Source organism: Gossypium hirsutum, chromosome D08 (assembly GCF_007990345.1).
Source record: "Gossypium hirsutum isolate 1008001.06 chromosome D08, Gossypium_hirsutum_v2.1, whole genome shotgun sequence".
NCBI classification, from domain to species: Eukaryota; Viridiplantae; Streptophyta; class Magnoliopsida; order Malvales; family Malvaceae; genus Gossypium; species Gossypium hirsutum.
In genome coordinates, this window is record NC_053444.1 from 32140491 (window position 1) to 32159415 (window position 18925).

Below are 18925 nucleotides of genomic sequence, written 5' to 3' on the forward strand. Positions count from 1 at the left end.
CATACCTTGTCGAAGAAAGTAATGAGTATATCCATAAATGCAGACAATGTATATGTTAAAGAATGATACAAAAAAGAATAATTACTATGTACCCATGTTAATAACATATTGCCATTCATCATCCTTGTGAAATTGGCCCATGTAATTTGACTCGATATGAAATATACAATACCTATAGTGTGCACGATCCCATAGGCTTCCATGTCTATCAATTGCAACTTGAATCCTCGGTGCCCTATCAGAAATGATGTATATATCAAGTTGCAACACAACATGCCTTCTCAGTTAGTTAAAAAGTAGTCTCAAGCATCAGCGATTTCTTGTTCAACAATTGCAAAAGATATTGGCAAGATTTTTCAATTACCATATTGTGCAACAACCAGCAACAAGTGATACTTATATCTCCCGTACATGAATGTGATGTCAATTTGGAATAATGGTTTATAGTACCAGAATGTTTCAATGCATAGCTTGAATGTCCAAAAAAGATGATGGAAAATTATTTTCCCTTGGGTCATTCGATTTCCTTGGTACACAGGTTCCGTTTGCATATCTATGATGGTACTTGGGACATACTGATGTAGTTCCTTCAACCATTGCCACAAATCATTATGTTTTGTACCACCTGTTATGCATATTTTTTGTAGCCTTCTGTTTTGCAACCCATGTATTGTAGTATGACATGATGTAATCATACTGACTATGAATATTAGATATAAAAACCAACACGAAAATCCTAGGGTTTGATTTCACCATAGGTAAGATTATGTCAAAGATCAGGTTAGAATCCAATTTTGGATGATCTTGTGACATACCTGCAACAAAAAAAGTATATGGAGAATTGTATTTCTTAATTGTCCAGAACCCCGTTTTCTTTCTCACAGATCCCATGACTTTCCATTGACATCTACTGTCACACATTGCGTATTTTGCCTCATATTTTTTTAGCTCATGATTTTGTAACATGGAAGTTGACCCCATATTTTATGTTATACCGATTCCCTACAACAACAAAAGTAGCTTTGGAGGAAAAATCCATTCCAACTTGTAAATCAATGAAATTTGTAGAAGAACTCGCATGACCCGATCTTCTATTAGAAAGTTTTGGAAATTCTAACCTACCTTTAGCACCAAGGTTGACATTAAGATACGTTGTAAAATCCGGATGGGTTCCTCTAGCATTGTCTGGACCGTCAATGTCAGAACCACTCCCTTTAGTAGGAACGACCACTGGTTTAGAAAATAATGCAATTTTTGAACCATCCGACATGGACTCCTGGATTGGATCATTATCGATTTTAGATTCCTCTCTTTATCAGCTTCTTCTTCGTTATCAACCCTAGTTGCATGTCTAGGGTTAGATGTCCTTTTGCCGTTGCAGGTAGTATGTGTTAGAGTATGCCCAAAGATCAATCATGAGATGGCTGTAATAACATACTTGATTTATCATGTTTATTAATATAAGGCGTTACCATTATTATTTCAGTTTCTTTTCTGTGTGTATAAATAAATTGTTTTACGATAATGTCCTGAGAATAATATGATTATTCTTAAAAGGTCCTTAGTCAAGTATTAATGTTGGATAGGACGACAATAATGCATTAAGACTAACATGTAGTTGATTGATGATAAAGAGTTGTCATTGATATGGAATGTCAAAATCGATAGATGAATATGTGTGTTAGAGAACAACATATTGGACTGACCCGTTATGAGTATGTTTCTTGGATTATTATGTAATTGTCACAACATTACTCATAGTGATTAATATGTATATGATCCTCAGACTTGAGATCATCATAATCCCAATATGTGAGTTGTATATTTTGATACAGTCAAACGTACACCATAACTGGTTGTTCTATAAAGGCTGATGTTAGATATACCACAATCTATGTAGAGGGATATGGTTGATCGAGATAGGATAAGCCCCTCCTACATAATGGGAGTAATATCTTAGGCCACTTGATTGAGTGAGACTATAAATGCATGGCCATGCTCAAATAAGTTGATATGAGATGTCATACTTATTTGTATATCGTAGTCTGCTTAAGATATCAAGGAACATGGAATGGACTATGCAAGTGTGACTATTCCATGACTTGTGTCCAATCCAGAGATAAAAGGACTTAATGATTATTGCATAAAAGGTTAATCATAAAAATGTTATTTCGAATCATGATTTATTGTGACTTAGGTAGCAATGATGCATTGCTAGATGCCACTCATTGTTTGTAACATTAGAATCGTTCTAGTATTACTGCTAAAGTTACAGGAACCTACAAGGTCACACCCTATAGTTGAAATGAACGGAATAAAACATAGTTGGTATTGTGTTTGGTTGTCGCTTGAATTAAATTAATTATAGAATTAATTTAATTGGGTAATCAAATATCGAACACATTATGTACAAGGTTGTTGTACGCATAATGAGAACATGAATTTGGTTAGTATATAAATTCAAATAAATATATGGTTTACCGAAATTATATTATAATTAATGTAATTATAATTTTCGGTTTAAAATATTATTATATTTATTTAATTTATAGAAACCCTAAAAAAAGATATATAAGAATCTCGTTTTTTCTCTGCTTGGGGTCTAGCAACCGTCAAAGAAAATTCTTTTCAAAACTATTTTGGGGATTCCTTCCGTTCATAATCAACTGGGTGGATTACGTAGAGGCCGGGGTCACGATAGATTGCGGCTTGGTTCGGTAGTAGATCAGACTACTCGTTGCTGAGGCATTGCTGTCTACTCAGAATAAACATTCGGTAATTTCGTATCCTTTATCACCCCGATTCGTTCCTCACACATGGATCCGTGGTTAGGATCGCCGAATTTTTAATTTTTTCGCTGCGCCGTAGGGGTGCCGGTGATCCAACAGTATGGAGTACGTCATCTGTTCTTGTCAACCTACATTAAAACCAAAATTACTTGCTAATTGCCCACCCAGATAACTTGATGTCATAACCACATAAGTGTGTCCAATATTTAACATCAACGTTCGTAAGTTGAAATCAAAAGCACTTACAGAATGTCGTGCCAGGGTCTTTAATTTGGGTTACCAACTAACCTCGACTATACGCCAAAGTTGAAATTGAAGGCTGGAATCGAGGAAGGCCTTACCATTGATGGTTTTGGCATTTCCTGATAGGAGCTTTGTAACAACGTTGTGAAACCATCGCACAATCGTGTGGTTAGACTTTTTGCTTCCTTTTCGCCAAACAAATTTACTAGAATTGTTGTCAAACTCGGACCACCTTGCTCGACATCGAAAAAGTGGGCAAATAACTGTAACATCTTGCTCGATGAATCCCTAGTGTTTGAGTTATGTTTTAGGAGTAAGAATGGCGAAATAGGTTTTGAGTGAGTTAAGCATTGGACTTAACCAAGGGGTTGAAGTCTACGAGTGCGTCCTTTGGTGAGTCTTGATTGGATGAATCATTAACATTGGGGCAACAAGTGAAAATGTCTCATAAAGTGAGACATCTCGAAGAGTGGAACTTAGTGAAGTGTTAAGAAAGTTTGAAAATAATCATGATATCATCGAATGGCGTTGTAAGCTAAGTGTGGCTAGTTAAGGTACTAGTTATATTCTAACAAGATGGTTAGGAATGAACGATGGACTTGACCCAGAAATATTTATTTATACATATAACCGTGGATTGTTGTATACATTTTCTTATAGTTGTAAACCACCTATATGGCATATAGAATAGGATTTTGACATGTGTCAAGTTCTTATAGGGATGAAGGTTGTATATTAGATAATTAAAAATGAGAAAGAAGAGAGTTTTTCCTCCTTCTTCTTTAGTAAGAATTTCTTTGGTCTAGATCTGAAGCAATCTAGAGTTCTTCCTTTATTCATAAAAGTTGAGGTGTTGACCTAGATCTTTTCCTATGAGAGCTTCACGCCAAGAATGGTTGAAGTTGACCATTCGAGTAAAGCCTGGATTTGGAGTTTGGAGTTGAAAAAGGAGTAAAAACTAGGTGAGACCCTAAACTGACTCTTACATGCATTACATGCCTTTTAGATATTTCTATGCTAAGTGACCTAAAGCATGAGGAATAAAGATTGATGAACTTACATGTATGGATAGCATAATATTTGAAGGTCAAAGTAAAGGACAATGAATATGGGGATTAATGAGTAATGGTTATGTATGTGTATGTGTCATGAAAATATGTAAGAAATGTGCCTGTCATGAATGTGTCAGTATGTATGATACGTCTGTATGTGTCTCTGGAGTCATTTAAAAGGGCTGCCAGGACTAAAAGCATGTATCTCTGAAAGGACAAGCCCATGGCCATGGCACCTAAAGGACCATATCGTGTAAGACCATAGTTGGGCTATGGCGTCATATGGAAGGACTAAAGGAAGGTTATTACCTAATGTAGTTTTTCGTGTATCCCAAGACAATGAGGGGTAAGCTTCATGAAATGTGAGTCTAGGCAAATCCCTATAGTCTAAAACACAAGTGAATGGAATACCTTCCTAGAAAACTCTAGAAAGGCAAGCCTTTATGGTGAACTTATTAAAAGGTCAGCCATTATGCCAAAACTCCAGAAAGACAAGCCTTTGTAGGGAACCTCTTAAAGGATGCATTTGTGGCGAGACACTGAAAAGAAAGCCTTTGTGGTAAGTACTTAATGAAAAGGACTCCTTTGTGGATATCTCTAGATAAGAAAGCATTTGTGTCTGTCTTAAAAAAAATGCCTTTGCGGCACCATTTAAAGCATGAATCTTGTGGCAACCATTTGAAAGAAACGCCTTTGTCGCGAACTCTGAATGAAAAGAAAGAAACCCATGGTGAAATTTGATAAAATTGCATATGAAGTCTTCTAGAGGAACAATAAGTTTGGCAAACTCTGAAAGAAAAGCTTTGTAAGAAGTGTTATGGCTAACCTAGTACAGTAACATGAGAAGAACAACGAGACTAGAGTGTACCAGGGTATGTGGTGAACCTAAAACATTCTATTTGAAAGGCCCTCTGTAACGAGAATGGTTAAGGGAATCATGAAAGAATACAACGAGGAACACGTGAGTGGTACAGAAGATATGAAAGGCAAGATATGACCTCAGTGTAAAGCTTGACACCCATGGTATAATGAATAAAATCTAAGGGATGTATCTGCCAGATTTAAGTTGAAGAATAAGAGATTAGGAGTTAGATAAAAGAGTTATCAGATGAGACTTTGGTAAATAAGGGATTACTCACTAAGTTCTATTGAACTTACCTTTGTGTTCTTATGTCACAGGTAAGTCAATCGAGGCTAAGCCAAGAGGGGCAATGCTAGGGCTAGGCCTAAAGAGGGGCGCATTGGGTTGTTATGTATACAGAACGAGTAAAGCGACGTGTTCGAGTATGACAAGAATACTATGATTATGCTAGGCAAACTATTTGTAAGCCTAGCAATGTAAATAAAATGTGTGGGCCAAGTAAGTGATGCCAGTGATATTGTTTAAGAGTATTGTAAGTGTCATATATATGTTTGTACTTGTAAGTTCTCGTTAGGTGAAAAGTTTTGTTAAATGGTTGTATGTATACATTGTACACTCAGATGATCTATTGGCCGATAAAAATTTCTTAGTAAGATGCATAAGTTTGAAGAAAATAGTTAGAACAAGTTTAATTAAAGATGGTAAGAGAACGTAACACCCGAGATCTAGATCTGACGAATCGAACTGAGTTGAGGGCATTACAATAACTCTAGTATAGTATTTCCACTAGAGCAATGCGTATCGAGCATTATGTTGACATCAATGTCGACTTTGAGCCCAAATATATCATATCTAATAGGGTTCAATGACGTTGAATATCTATATTTCAAGCTCAAAATTCTCCTATGGCTTGAAGTTAACACTTTCCTTCTAATTCTGATTGAAACTCCTTCAATTTTATATTCCAGTTGAAAGCCAATTTTGTAGATTGATCTGATACAAAAAAGGCCCCAAAATCGGTGTCACAAATTTGACTGTCTAATAAATGAAGAGTCTAATTTGTCTACTCATCTTCTCTCAAAAACTTGTTTCACATGTTTAAAACAAAAACATTATACAGAAAAATAAGTGCTCATTATCCAAATTTAAACAATGACACTTGAACTAATTTAATTTGCTGGGTCGATTTTTGAACTTTAGATTTTTAACATCAACAATATTCTTCTTATGCAAATCTCCTTATGATAACAATATGCTCAAAATTTAACTATGAAAACCTCTTCATAGAATGTCTTCATTTTATAGGAAACTCTACCACCAAATATGGAACATAATTTCAAAATGTTGGAAAAGATTAGACATGACAACTAAAAAAATTGCTTGTAACAAAAAAAGAATTTTTCTGAAATGTTTTTAAAGATAATATTATTATCTGCAACAAAAAAGATGTGATGGGAAGGGATGTGTGAATTTTATCTCGAGATTCCCATGTTTAGGGTTAGGGGTCATGGTTTTCAAAAATGCGCAGTGGGGGACGCGTTTCAACTAGGATAAACACACCTCCTGTAGGGAGCATTTTCAGCTAATGTGGCAAAAGAGAGGGTGAAAGCGTTTCCCACAGGAGGCAATATCCTTTCTCCTTCGATGTAATCTAACAAAAGTGGGAGAGGGACCTATCTTCAGGGCTGAAACATGTGTTCCCCTCTTTTTCAACTGCAGATGCTCATTTGCCTTCCTCGCTTGATCTGGCGAACTCCTTTCAGGTGATGGTGGAGGAGTGTAGACTCCTTGGCTAGGCCCTTTAGAAGATGAATAGTGTAAACGAAACCAAACAAGCTAAACTTGAGAATACCCTGCACTCCAGTGAGCAGACACTTGCACAACTCTTCCAATCCCATGAGGCTACTGCCTGCTAGAATGAAGAGCTTACTAATTTTGTCTCCCCCTAGGAGACTAAGGGTGAGTTTTGATGGGCGGTGCATTTACCTGTGGTTAGTGGAAAAACAGTGGTGGCGGTGAGATTAGATACTGTAGCGATACTGTAGCGTGAGACAAAACATAAGCTAGACGCACCCTACCACACCCAATCGCCCATCCAAATCCACCCTAAGTATTATTCTCTGGAGGCCAGGGAGAAGGAGTTGGTAGATAGGGTAGTCTCGTTAGCAAACAAAAACAAAGCTTTGGATGAGCAACGCTTGGCATACATAGAGAAGCTTCAAAAAGAGAGCAATGAAGCTCTAAAGTGTTAGAAAGCAGAGAATACATCTAAATTCAAGAGCTATCTGCCCAAGCTGAGTTTGAATCTCTTGCTACATGCCTCAGTACCCGTGGGACCCTTTGACGTGAAGCGAGTGAACTTCAACTGTCTGCATAAGTTCGCTAGTACTTGTAACACCCTCACCCGACCCAATCACCGGATCAGGGTATGGGCGTCATAATTGAATCTGGTTAATTATGCATACTTAGAACCCACTAACTCTTAAAATCAGACTGTATTACCTATTTAATTAAAAACCTATAGAACAAAGTCTACAAAATTTTAAAATACAAGTTTATTGTTTCAACTCCAGACTCTAAAGGAACTAATTGGTTACAACATATTTTCCCCCTTGGCGAAGTCTCTAAAGATACCCCTTTACTATGTGCATGACACCTACTAATAGAGCTCCTTAGTCCAATGCGATCTGGCTTGGTCCCTCATCAAGTTCCTTATATCGTGAATCCTGCAATCATGGGTCAAACCCTTGTAAGTTCGAATGAACTTAGTGAGTTTTTACGTTACATGAAAACATACTCCACCTTTTTGGGGGTTCAAATAGATAATATTAAGGTGCAAATAAACTCTCTGCTTGTTAGGGGAAATTTCTCTTAATACGATTCGACAGTTTCTATTTTATCTTTGAACTTATCTGCTAGCGGATAGGTTGTCAAACAGTCCTTTCTTCTAACCCTACCCTAGGGTGGGTTTCTTTTTCTCACCATGTCCTATCATAGTGTCTCTTTGTGCCTACTCTTTTAATGCCTTTGGGTATATTTCCCATTTGGCGATCATTTTAAATTTTGCATAGTCCATGACTAACTCATTTCCTTACTGTAATCTCATAGGGCTTGCTCACATGACATTTTTTGGAATAACTAAAGAGGTCCTACGCTACTTTGATGGACTAAATCCCACTTGGGTTAAATAGTGATTGGATTACATATTTTTAACCCGCCCTACTTGCGTTACCTTACTCTTTTCCATAACATACCCATCTGCTTTGGGAAGCTTTGGCCTATTGTTCTCAGTTGACTATCTTCTAAGTGACCATTTGGGTTCACAATTTTTTCTTATACATTGGTTCCCATTGGAACTAGCCATTTGGTTGATACTTTCTCAATAGGTTTCCCTTAGAGAGGATTAGTCTTGACAAACATATTCTTCACTTGGTGTTTCCCTTTTTGGTAACTCTATTTATTGTTGGGTTCTAACTAACCTCTACTTTCCTTAAGGACTCGCCGGCTTACTTTTTTTCAACCATTAACATACAAGGTTCCATGAGCACCTTATTGAAATTCTTGATCATAGATCCTTACTTGCAATCCTCGGTTAAACCTTATTTCGTTTGCCTGTACACCAGGCACTACTGGTGTGTCATTTTCCTTGGCTAGTTCTTGTTAGGTTACCACCCATATGCCTTTTCAACTCTTCTGATCATTGTTTTGGTGGACTATCTCTGTTTCTATTTCCTTTTCCTTATTCAAAAAATTCCCAAAAAATCCATTGGTTCACTATCGCTTTTTCGTTTCTTACATTTTTCTTTCACAACTTTTTCATTGTTCCCAGGATTTCCCTCGACTACTTTTCTGAATATCCAACAATATTTCTTGTCCCGATAGACTTTGGTATGCTGCCTTAGTTGAGCTAGGATCTTACGCAATATATTCCCATGTTTAACGTCCTGGCAGACTACCCCATATTTAGTGTCTTGGTGGACTCCATTTTTTGTCATAGCTGATCTATGGTCTTACACCGTGTAATCCTTGTGTTTACTATCTCAACGGAGTACATATACTGTTATAGTTGAGCTATGGTCTTACACAATATAATCCTCTTGTTACTGTCTCGATGAACTTGATATATTGCCATAACCATGCTATGGTTTTACACAGTATAATCCCTATCTTTACTGTCTCAACAAACTACCACTTTGAGGTGACACCCTATGGAGCTTATTGACTGTCATCACAGTGTCGCTCAACAGAACCTAATAGCCATCAATATCATCTTATCTTATTTATACCTTGAAGCTCAAACATCGAAGTGTCCCCACTCTCAAGACTTGGAGCTTTGCACTAATGGTTTGCTCTCAGCAATCTCAGATGGTGGAATCATAATGGAATTCCAATTTTTCCTTTTTCCCTATGCCTCTGCCCATTCCTCAATTTGCCATCCTATACCTTGATGCTCAAACACCGCAGTTTCCTCTTTGCAAGGCCCGGAGCTTCGTACATCCCAATTTGCAAATGATCTATCGTAATTTAGTGTTGCAGATTAAGCTAATTCAAACACTATAAGAGCTTGAAAGAAATCATTTCTAGTAGGTTTTAATTATGTTTTTGTAAATTCTCGTTAAGTTAATAAAATGTGCAAATTGAGTCTTTTATTAACCTTAGAGGCCGAATGAGGCCTAAGGGTAAGCTACCACACTTTGTGAGTGTGCAGGAAACCATTAAAAGGTGTACTAAACAAATACTGGTCACTATGTCACAACACAGATGACATAATGTCGCAACATAGGGAGCATAATGGAGAAAGCTCAAGACTGCTTTCGATGTCGCGACACAAACTAAGGGTGTCGCGACATACCCTTGAAGATAACTGAAGAGGAGTATACTAATTGCTATGTTGTGACACAGGACCTCGTGTGTCATAACATCGACTCTATGATGGAAATTAAAACACAAAGCAAGGACATTTTGGTATGCACTATCAAACTTAAAGCTCGAGAACGTCAACTAACCTATGGTTAAAGACAACGACCACCTAAAGGCTATAAACACACTCATTTGTCACTTGTTATGGACACCATTCCTTTAACCTAAATTCTCTTTGTAAAATTTAGTTTAGTTCTCTTTCATTCTTAGGTTTTAGATTCCTTTCATTTGTTCTTGTTGATTTCAAGAGATCTGAATTGTAGAAGCATTCAAACTTTGTGGAGTCGTAATTAACCTCAACACAATCAGGTTCTTTCATTTAATTTATCTTGTCGATTTAATTAGCATGCTTTCTATTTATATCGATTTCATATTGTTCATGAAAGCCATGAGGAAAAAATCCCTCTATGGGGGATTAGCGAATAGAGGTATGATCTATTAACTATTTTATAGGGTTACTTAACGGATCAACTGTTGGGAAAGGAAGAATGTGAAACAAACCCTAGGCCTGACAACCCCAGGAAGTCATCAAGGTGTGAATTAACCCAAAATTAGTATTGTCCATTCGTAAACACCTTTACCCCAAGCCAGGCTTGAGCGTGAGGTCGGAAGATAAGTAGTTCTTGCTGACTTAGTATGTTAGTGGAAGATCAAAAGATCCTGTTAGGGTAGTGACTAGTTGATTGAGGAGAAACCTGAAATGTTTGTTGATGGAGATTACCGAAACGAACTAATCACCCATAATTAAGATTTGATTTATTCTCCCTTTCTATATCATGAAGTCTATTTCTTTTATGTTATTTTGTCTTTATTATTATAAAAACCCTAAAAATCCTTTATTTATCTTCATTCGTAATATAGTTTACTTAAAGTAATAATTAGATCTATTGGCATTTAGGTTATAATTAAGTTAGTACTAGCCTCTCTTAGGTACGATTCTCAGAATACTTTCAAAGTGTTTCATTGAAAACAAACTATATCATAACCTAACCCGTATACTTTCAGACACCGCCTCAAATTCCATATATTCTGTAGTAGTATTCATATTCTAGACGTTAGTACATCTGAAGGTGGTCAGTAGACAACAATGCTGTATGGCAGTAACTAATAGAATCGCTCATTCCCAAATCCTAACTTCATCTATCCTGTCGATATTCCTCTTCTGCGTTCCACATAAAATCAACAGACATTACAAGAAATTCATAACGACATACTAGCGGATACTCATAATCCTACTCAACCTTATGCAATCAAGCATACCCAAGCAACAGAGGTCATGCAACATGACGAAACTCATTATGGAATTAACACATGATCATGCTAAACACATAACATCCTATAAAAGAAGTATAGAAACTTACTTACCGCTACTTCACTTGGTCGTCTTAGCTTTCTCATACTCTGAGCTTCCATTTTCCAGGCAGCTAAGGATGACAACCAAAATCATGAATTAAACACAATTTTTTGGAAACATGTAGAACCCTAAAATGGTTTCGAGAAATCCTTATCTTCATTTTCTTAACCTTACGTATATAGATGGACGAAAAACCTACCAGCTTGTTGAATTTTCCACTTTTCCGATTTAAACCTCATGGTCATTACTCCATGTAGAGCTTTCCATAACCATCGCTACCTTGGAGCAACCATGAAAGATAAAGAAGAGGAAAGAATGTAACAAAATTGAGGGGAATCCACTTAGGGATTCACTTCTGAGCCTTTATATAGCCTTTCACGCACGATTTTCAACCTTTTAGAGTACATCTATTTACAATCAACTTGTCCCCTACTAAGGGATCGACTGGTTCCCATCCAACCCAACCAGAATTTGATTTTAACTTTGTCTAATTTCATTTCTAACTTTTCCTAATTTTCCGATAGAGATCACCAGCTTATGGTTTTATTTAATTAGAACTGCAAATTGTTCCTAATTTCTGGGTTTAAAGGAAACTTGGTGTGATAGTGCTGATATGGGTTGCGATGCTTTCTATCTCATAGGCAAATAAGGGGAAAAATTTCAGTAGAAATGGAAAAGATAAAAAATTTCTTCTTCCCTTAAGAGCCTGAGGTGACTAGCCCAGCTCTTGAAGAATATGTCAATCAAGAGAGTGAGGGGAATTACAGATAATGAAACTTATTTAATTTCCAATTTTTAATTACCTTTGTCTCTTACCTTTTGGTCCTTGCGATTCATTCATATTTCATACTCAATCCAACAGTTTGTGCATTCTTTTCCATATCTTACTCTTATCACAATAATATGCCAACAGACAATCAACTATTTAACATGACATATATTTTTAAAAGTTCAAGGGATTAAGCCAGAATTTGTGACAGCCCAAAATTGACCCTAGTCGGGAAGTGGTTTCGGGACCGCTAAACCGAGTCACAATAATAATTAGATGTTATATCCTATGTTTATTTCATGTGAAAGTGCATGTGTGAAAATTTCATGCTTTGATTTTGCCAATTGTGAGTGAAATTTTGAAATGTGACTCATGTGAAAATTTTTGCAAATGCTATAGGCTAATTTGTAGTGGCCAAATAACTTATAGTATGAAATAGGTGGATTTGCATGTCAAATTTCCCACCTTAAAACAAGGTGGCCGGCCATGATGGGCATGATGAGCAATTGTGCAATTTTTTTTTTGGAAATTATGGCATAAGTATGGCACAAATAAAATATGTTAATTTGTGTCATAAAATGTTGGGATAAAACAAATAAAATAAGGGGTATGGGCATAAAATAATGAAAAGGAGTATGGTGAATACAAAAAAAAAAGTGTGTGTAGTTGTTTGTCCCCCCATTGCCGTGAGCTAAAGAAAAGAAAGGAGAGAATTTTTGTTCATCCTTTTCTCATCTTCATACTTGCCGAAACTAGAAAGAAAAACAAAAAAAAAAATTTCTCATCCTTTGGTTCATCCTTGGCCAATAATTTTAAGGAGGAAGGAAGAAGAAAGGTGAAGAGGTTCGGCCATGCATGTAGCTAGGCTAAGGTATGTTTGATGATGTTCCATGAGATGCATGCATGTTTTAGTTGTTAGCTTGAGTTCTACCTAGCCCATGGTCTAAATCTTGCTATGTGATGGAAATGACATTTGACCATGGATGCATCATTCTTGGTTGATGTTTGATGTGGTGGTGATGAGGCAAGAGGATGAGTTAAAATTCGGCCTAGGTGGAGGTTGTGTTAATGCCATTGCATGCTAAATATGAAGTTTGTTAATGATGCATGTGATGATGACTTGATGATTCTTGAACCTCCTTTTTAGCATTTTTGTGTGAGCACATATGTGCATTGGTTGCTAAATGGAGAAGAATCGGCTAGCAAGTTGTGTGCTAAGGCCGAATGTAACTTTGCATGTTAATGAGCAATGCATGTGTTAAATTGATGGAAAGGGGGAGGATGCTTTACTAGTGTGTATATGTGTGTATTAAGTGTTGAAATCGACCCCAAAAATAGACATGCATATTTGGCCAAGGGGGAAAAATTAGCTAATATGTTGTGTTGATGCATGATTTCACATGTATGTGACTTTAATGTCTAATGTATAAATATGGGCTAAGTGCCTTGTGTTCATCTTTTCGATGCCTAAATGATGAAATCAATTTATTTGTTTAATTAAGCTCAAGAGCAAAGGGGAAATAGATCCGATAAAGGGAAGGAAAAAGTGGTCGAATAGTTAGCGGAATCGTTCGACAACACCCGAGGTAAGTTCTTGAGTAAGAGAGCTTAAATTACGATGTGATTAAATCATGTTTTAAGCAAATGAAAATCATGCTCTATGTGTGGCTATTGAGCCGAATGTGCAAGGATGATATGTGCCTTGTGTTTGAGTTTTGCAAATGAAAATGAAATACGAATGTGCCATGAATTATTGTTAGATGTGCATGATTAATTGAATGCTATCCGGGCTAAGTCCCGAAGGCTTTGTGCTAAGTGACTATATCCGGACTAAGATCCGAAGGCATTTGTGCGAGTTATTAATTCCGGGTTAAGTCCCGAAGGCCTTTGTGCGAGATACTAATTCCGGGTTAAGTCCCGAAGGCATTCGTGCGAGTTTTAAAATCCGGGTTAAGTCCCGAAGGCATTGTATGAGTTACTATAATCGGGCTATGTCCCGAAGGCACTTGAACGAGGAGCTATATCCGGTTAAATTCCGAAGGTACGTGATTTTGGTAATGAATGAGCTTGCTGTAAAATTTCAGCTAATACTCGAAAAACATCCCAATATTGGGATATGTTACGTATGTGTTGAATTTAATCGAGCCCTTACAAATAAATATTCGCTCAGTTGATGAACGAGCTACCGGCCTTCGGCTAAGTTGGTCTTTTGTGTATGTACATAAGGGTTAACGTTGTGAAGTAAGTTTGATATCGGAAAATTGTGTATTATGAAATATTCCGTTTAGCTAAATGTGTGCTATTCTTTCGTTATGCTGGAATTCCTTGCTCAAAACTTACTAAGCATAAATTGCTTACTTCGTTCCATTGCTCCTCTGTTTTATAGATTTTTGGTTCTCCAGCTATCGGACTCGGGATCTTGAAGTCGAAGTCACCCACACTATCAAAGGCTCTTTTGGGTACTCCTTTGGTTGAATTTTGATATGGCATGTTTAGGACGACCCATTGTTGTTTTTCGAGTACTTTATGTGATGTATAAGTTTTGGATAGCCATGTGAAAATGGCTTATATGTGTTTAAGTATAATGTTATAATCATTTAGTGTGGATATGCTTGACAAGGATTGGCCACGGGGATGGTTAATCACTTTCATAAATTGTGCTATGTATGCAAAAAGGGCTAGTTGAACCATGAAATAGGTAAAGCCTACCTTAAAGGTAGATGCTGACAGCATCAGTGACGTAGATTTGGAAAATCACTAAAAATAGTAGGAATGGAATTAAATAGTGAATAAATTATGTAAACAAACCTTGAAGAATCTACTTTCATAGGAAAGTAACGAAACAATCATACGGACAGTATGTTAAGAGATATTAAGGTTCTCGTGAGACAGGGTCAGAACGGGTTCTGGGTTCCTTGTTCCGACTTTGGAAATTGATTATAAATTAACCAGAGATAATTAGGAGTCATACCATATATTTATAGATTCCTCTCTGAGCCTAGTTTCTATAGAAACAAACAGCATCAGTATTGAAGCCCTGTACAAGGAGATATCCAAGTCGTAATGCGCAAAGGTCAGGGTAGTCGATTCCTGTAACATGGGAGACTTTAACTAATAAACTGTACTAATTGGCCCAATCAAAAATTCTAGAAAAAAATATGTAGATGGGCATATGAGTCTAGTTTCAGGGAAAAATCACAAAACTGATTTTCGAGTTGTGAAGCTCAAGATATGATTTTTAAAGCGACTAGTACACAGATTGGGCAGTGTCTGGAAAATTTTCAAAGTTTGTTAACACCTCGTGTTCGACTCCGGTGTCGGACTCGGGTTCGGGGTGTTACATTTTATTGGTATCAGAGCTACGGTTTAGTCGATTCTAGGACTACCGTAATGTTTTGGGTCTAGCTATACATGCCATTTTATGTGATTACTTGATAGTGTGGTGATTTCTGACAATTGTAAATGTGTTTATTTATAGTAATGGATCCCGATCGTGACCGAGAGGTAGCTGATGATCTTGAGAGTGTAGCGCCTGCTCCCGCACAAGGGACAGTGCTGACAGACTCTCAACCTAATGCTAGTAATCCGAATGATGAAGCTAGACAAGCATTCTATAGCGTGATGAATGATTGGTTCAACCAATACATTCGAACTAATATGGCTGTTCCACAACCTCCATTCCCGACAAATACTACGCCCGCACCTACAATACCACCGGTAACTGACCAAATAAGGTCAAATAAGCCCCCAGTTGACAGAATCCGAAAACATGGGGCTACTGAATTTAAGGCTATGGATAGCGATGATGCCGAGCAAGCTGAATTTTGGCTGGACAACACTATCCGGGTACTCGATGAGCTATCTTGTACACCCGATGAATGCCTAAAGTGTGCTATCTCCTTGCTACGTGATTCTGCCTACTATTGGTGGAGTACTCTGACTTCCGTTGTGCCCCGAGAGCAAGTAACTTGGGAGTTTTTCCAAACTGAGTTTTGGAAAAAGTATATCAGTCAGAGGTTTGTTGATCAAAAACGGAAGGAATTTCTTGAGCTTAAGCAAGGCTCCATGTCGTTACTGATTACGAGCGAAAATTTGTTAGACTTAGCAAATACGCTCGGGAATGTGTTTCGTCCGAAGCTATTATGTGTAAACGCTTCGAGGATGGGCTGAATGAAGATATAAAAATGTTCGTTGGCGTTCTTGAAATACGAGAGTTCGTGGTACTTGTTGAACGAGCTTGTAAAGCCGAAGAGCTTAGAAAAGAAAAGCAAAGAGTTGATGAGGGAACTGGAGAGTTTCGTAAAAGATCCTCGGGAAGGTCTCTTCAACAGGCATCGAAGAGATTTCGGGATGATGCGGGCCAGTTTAGAGGCACTTCGGGTTTTTTTAGACGAGATCGTGATCGACCCCTTGTAGGTACACGAGGCACTTCAGTCGCCAATGTTGGGAATGAACGTCGAGACAGAACGAAATGCCGATATTGCGGTAAATGGCATTCGGGGAGTTGTAGATTCCCTGACCGCTCCTGTTACAAATGCGGATCAGTTGACCACTTCATTAAAGATTGCCCGAGGTTGTCGGAACAGAATGTAAATCAGAGTGGGAGACCGGGTGCTACCACTGCTCGGGGTAGACCATCTGGAAATGCGAGCAATACTGGTGGTGGTCAGAGAGGATCTAGAGATGATATAACCAGATCCGAAGCTCGTGCGCCTGCTAGAGCTTATGCTATACGTGCCCGCGAGGATGCTTCTTCGCCTGATGTTATTACCGGTACATTCACTCTCTTTGATACTAATGTAATTGCTTTGATTGACCCCGGTTCTACTCATTCTTACATATGTGAAACCTTAGCATCCAGTAAGACTTTACCTATTGAGTCTACTGAGTTCGTAATTCGGGTGTCAAATCCCTTGGGTCGTTACGTGCTTGTCGACAAAGTGTGTAAGAAATGTCCCCTGGAAATTCGAGGTTCCTGTTTTCCGGCGAACTTGATGCTTTTGCCGTTTGATGAATTTGATGTTATCCTTGGTTTGGATTGGTTGACCGCGCATGATGCGATTGTGAATTGCAAGAGCAAGACTATTGATTTGAGGTGCGCAAATAACGAAGTAGTCCGAATTGAGTCTGCGGACTTGGAGGGGATGCCAGCTGTAATATCAGCAATGTTGGCACAGAAATATGTAAGAAAAGGGTGCGAAGCATACCTTGCGTATGTACTTGATGACAAAGAATTAGAAAAGAAACCCGAATCTGTGCCGGTGGTTTGTGAATACCCGGATGTTTTTCCGGAAGAATTACCGGGTTTACCACCTGTTCGGGAGGTAGAGTTTGGTATTGAGCTTGTACCTGGGACTACGCCGATTTCGATAGCTCCGTATCGTATGGCACCAACCGAGTTAAAGGAGTTGAAAGCTCAGTTGCAAGAACTGACGGATAGAGGTTTCGCTCGACCAAGTTTCTCACCTTGGGGTGCACCAGTATTGTTCGTGAAAAAGAAGGACGGAACCATGAGGTTGTGCATTGACTATTGTCAGCTGAATAAAGTGACGATAAAGAACAAATATCCGTTGCCGCGCATCGATGATTTGTTCGACCAACTGAAGGGAGCCTCAGTGTTCTCAAAAATAGATTTGAGATCGGGCTATTATCAGTTGCGAATTCGAGATTCAGATATTCCCAAAACTGCCTTCAGAACGAGATATGGTCACTATGAATTCTTAGTGATGCCGTTTGGGCTCACTAATGCCCCTGCAGTATTTATGGATTTGATGAATCGGATCTTCAGACCGTATTTGGATCGATTCGTAGTTGTGTTCATTGATGACATTTTGGTCTATTCAAGAGATGAGACCGAACATGCTGAGCATCTGAGGCTAGTGCTGCAAATTTTGCGGGATAAGCAGTTATATGCTAAGTTCAGTAAGTGTGAGTTCTGGTTAAGAGAGGTTAGCTTGAGAGGTTAGCTTCTTGGGTCATGTGGTATCCGCGTCGGGTATTCGAGTTGACCCGAACAAAATTTCAGCCATACTTGACTGGAAACCTCTGAGAAATATTACTGAAGTTCGGAGCTTTTTGGGGCTCGCCGGTTATTACCGACGATTTGTCAAAGGTTTCTCGATATAGCCACACCAATGACGAAGCTACTTCAAAAGGATGTTAAGTTCGAGTGGACGGAGAAATGTCAGAAAAGTTTCGATCAACTGAAAACTCATTTGACTGAAGCTCCAATTTTAGTGCAACCCGAATCAGGTAAAGAGTTTGTCATTTATAGTGACGCATCCCTACTTGGGTTGGGTTGCGTATTGATGCAAGAAGGTCGAGTCGTGGCCTATGCGTCGAGACAATTGAAGCCACACGAGAGGAATTATCCGACCCATGATCTCGAACTAGCTGCCATCGTGTTTGCTTTAAAAATATGGCGACATTATCTGTTTGGTGAGAAGTGCCATGTATTTTAGGATCACAAAAGTCTCAAATATTTGATGACTCAACGAGACTTGAATCTGCGACAAAGACGTTGGCTTGAGTTGTTGAAAGATTACGAGCTTGTCATTGATTACCACCCGAGAAAGGCTAACGTGGTTGCGGACGCCTTAAGCCGGAAGTCATTGTTTGCTTTACGAGCGATGAACGTGCATTTGTCTGTTCTACCAGACAATGTGTTAGTAGCTGAATTAAAAGCTAAACCATTATTGACTCACCAAATTCGTGAAGCTCAGAAAGTCGATGATGAGTTGGTTGCAAAACAGGCTAAGTGTGTTCCGAACGAGGAATCGGAGTTTCAAATTGATGATGATGATTGTTTGAGGTTCAGAAATCGTTTGTGTGTTCCAAGGAATTCGGAACTCATTTCGATGATTCTGAACGAAGCCCATTGTAGCCGAATGTCACTTCACCCGGGGAGTACAAAAATGTACAACGATTTGAAACGTC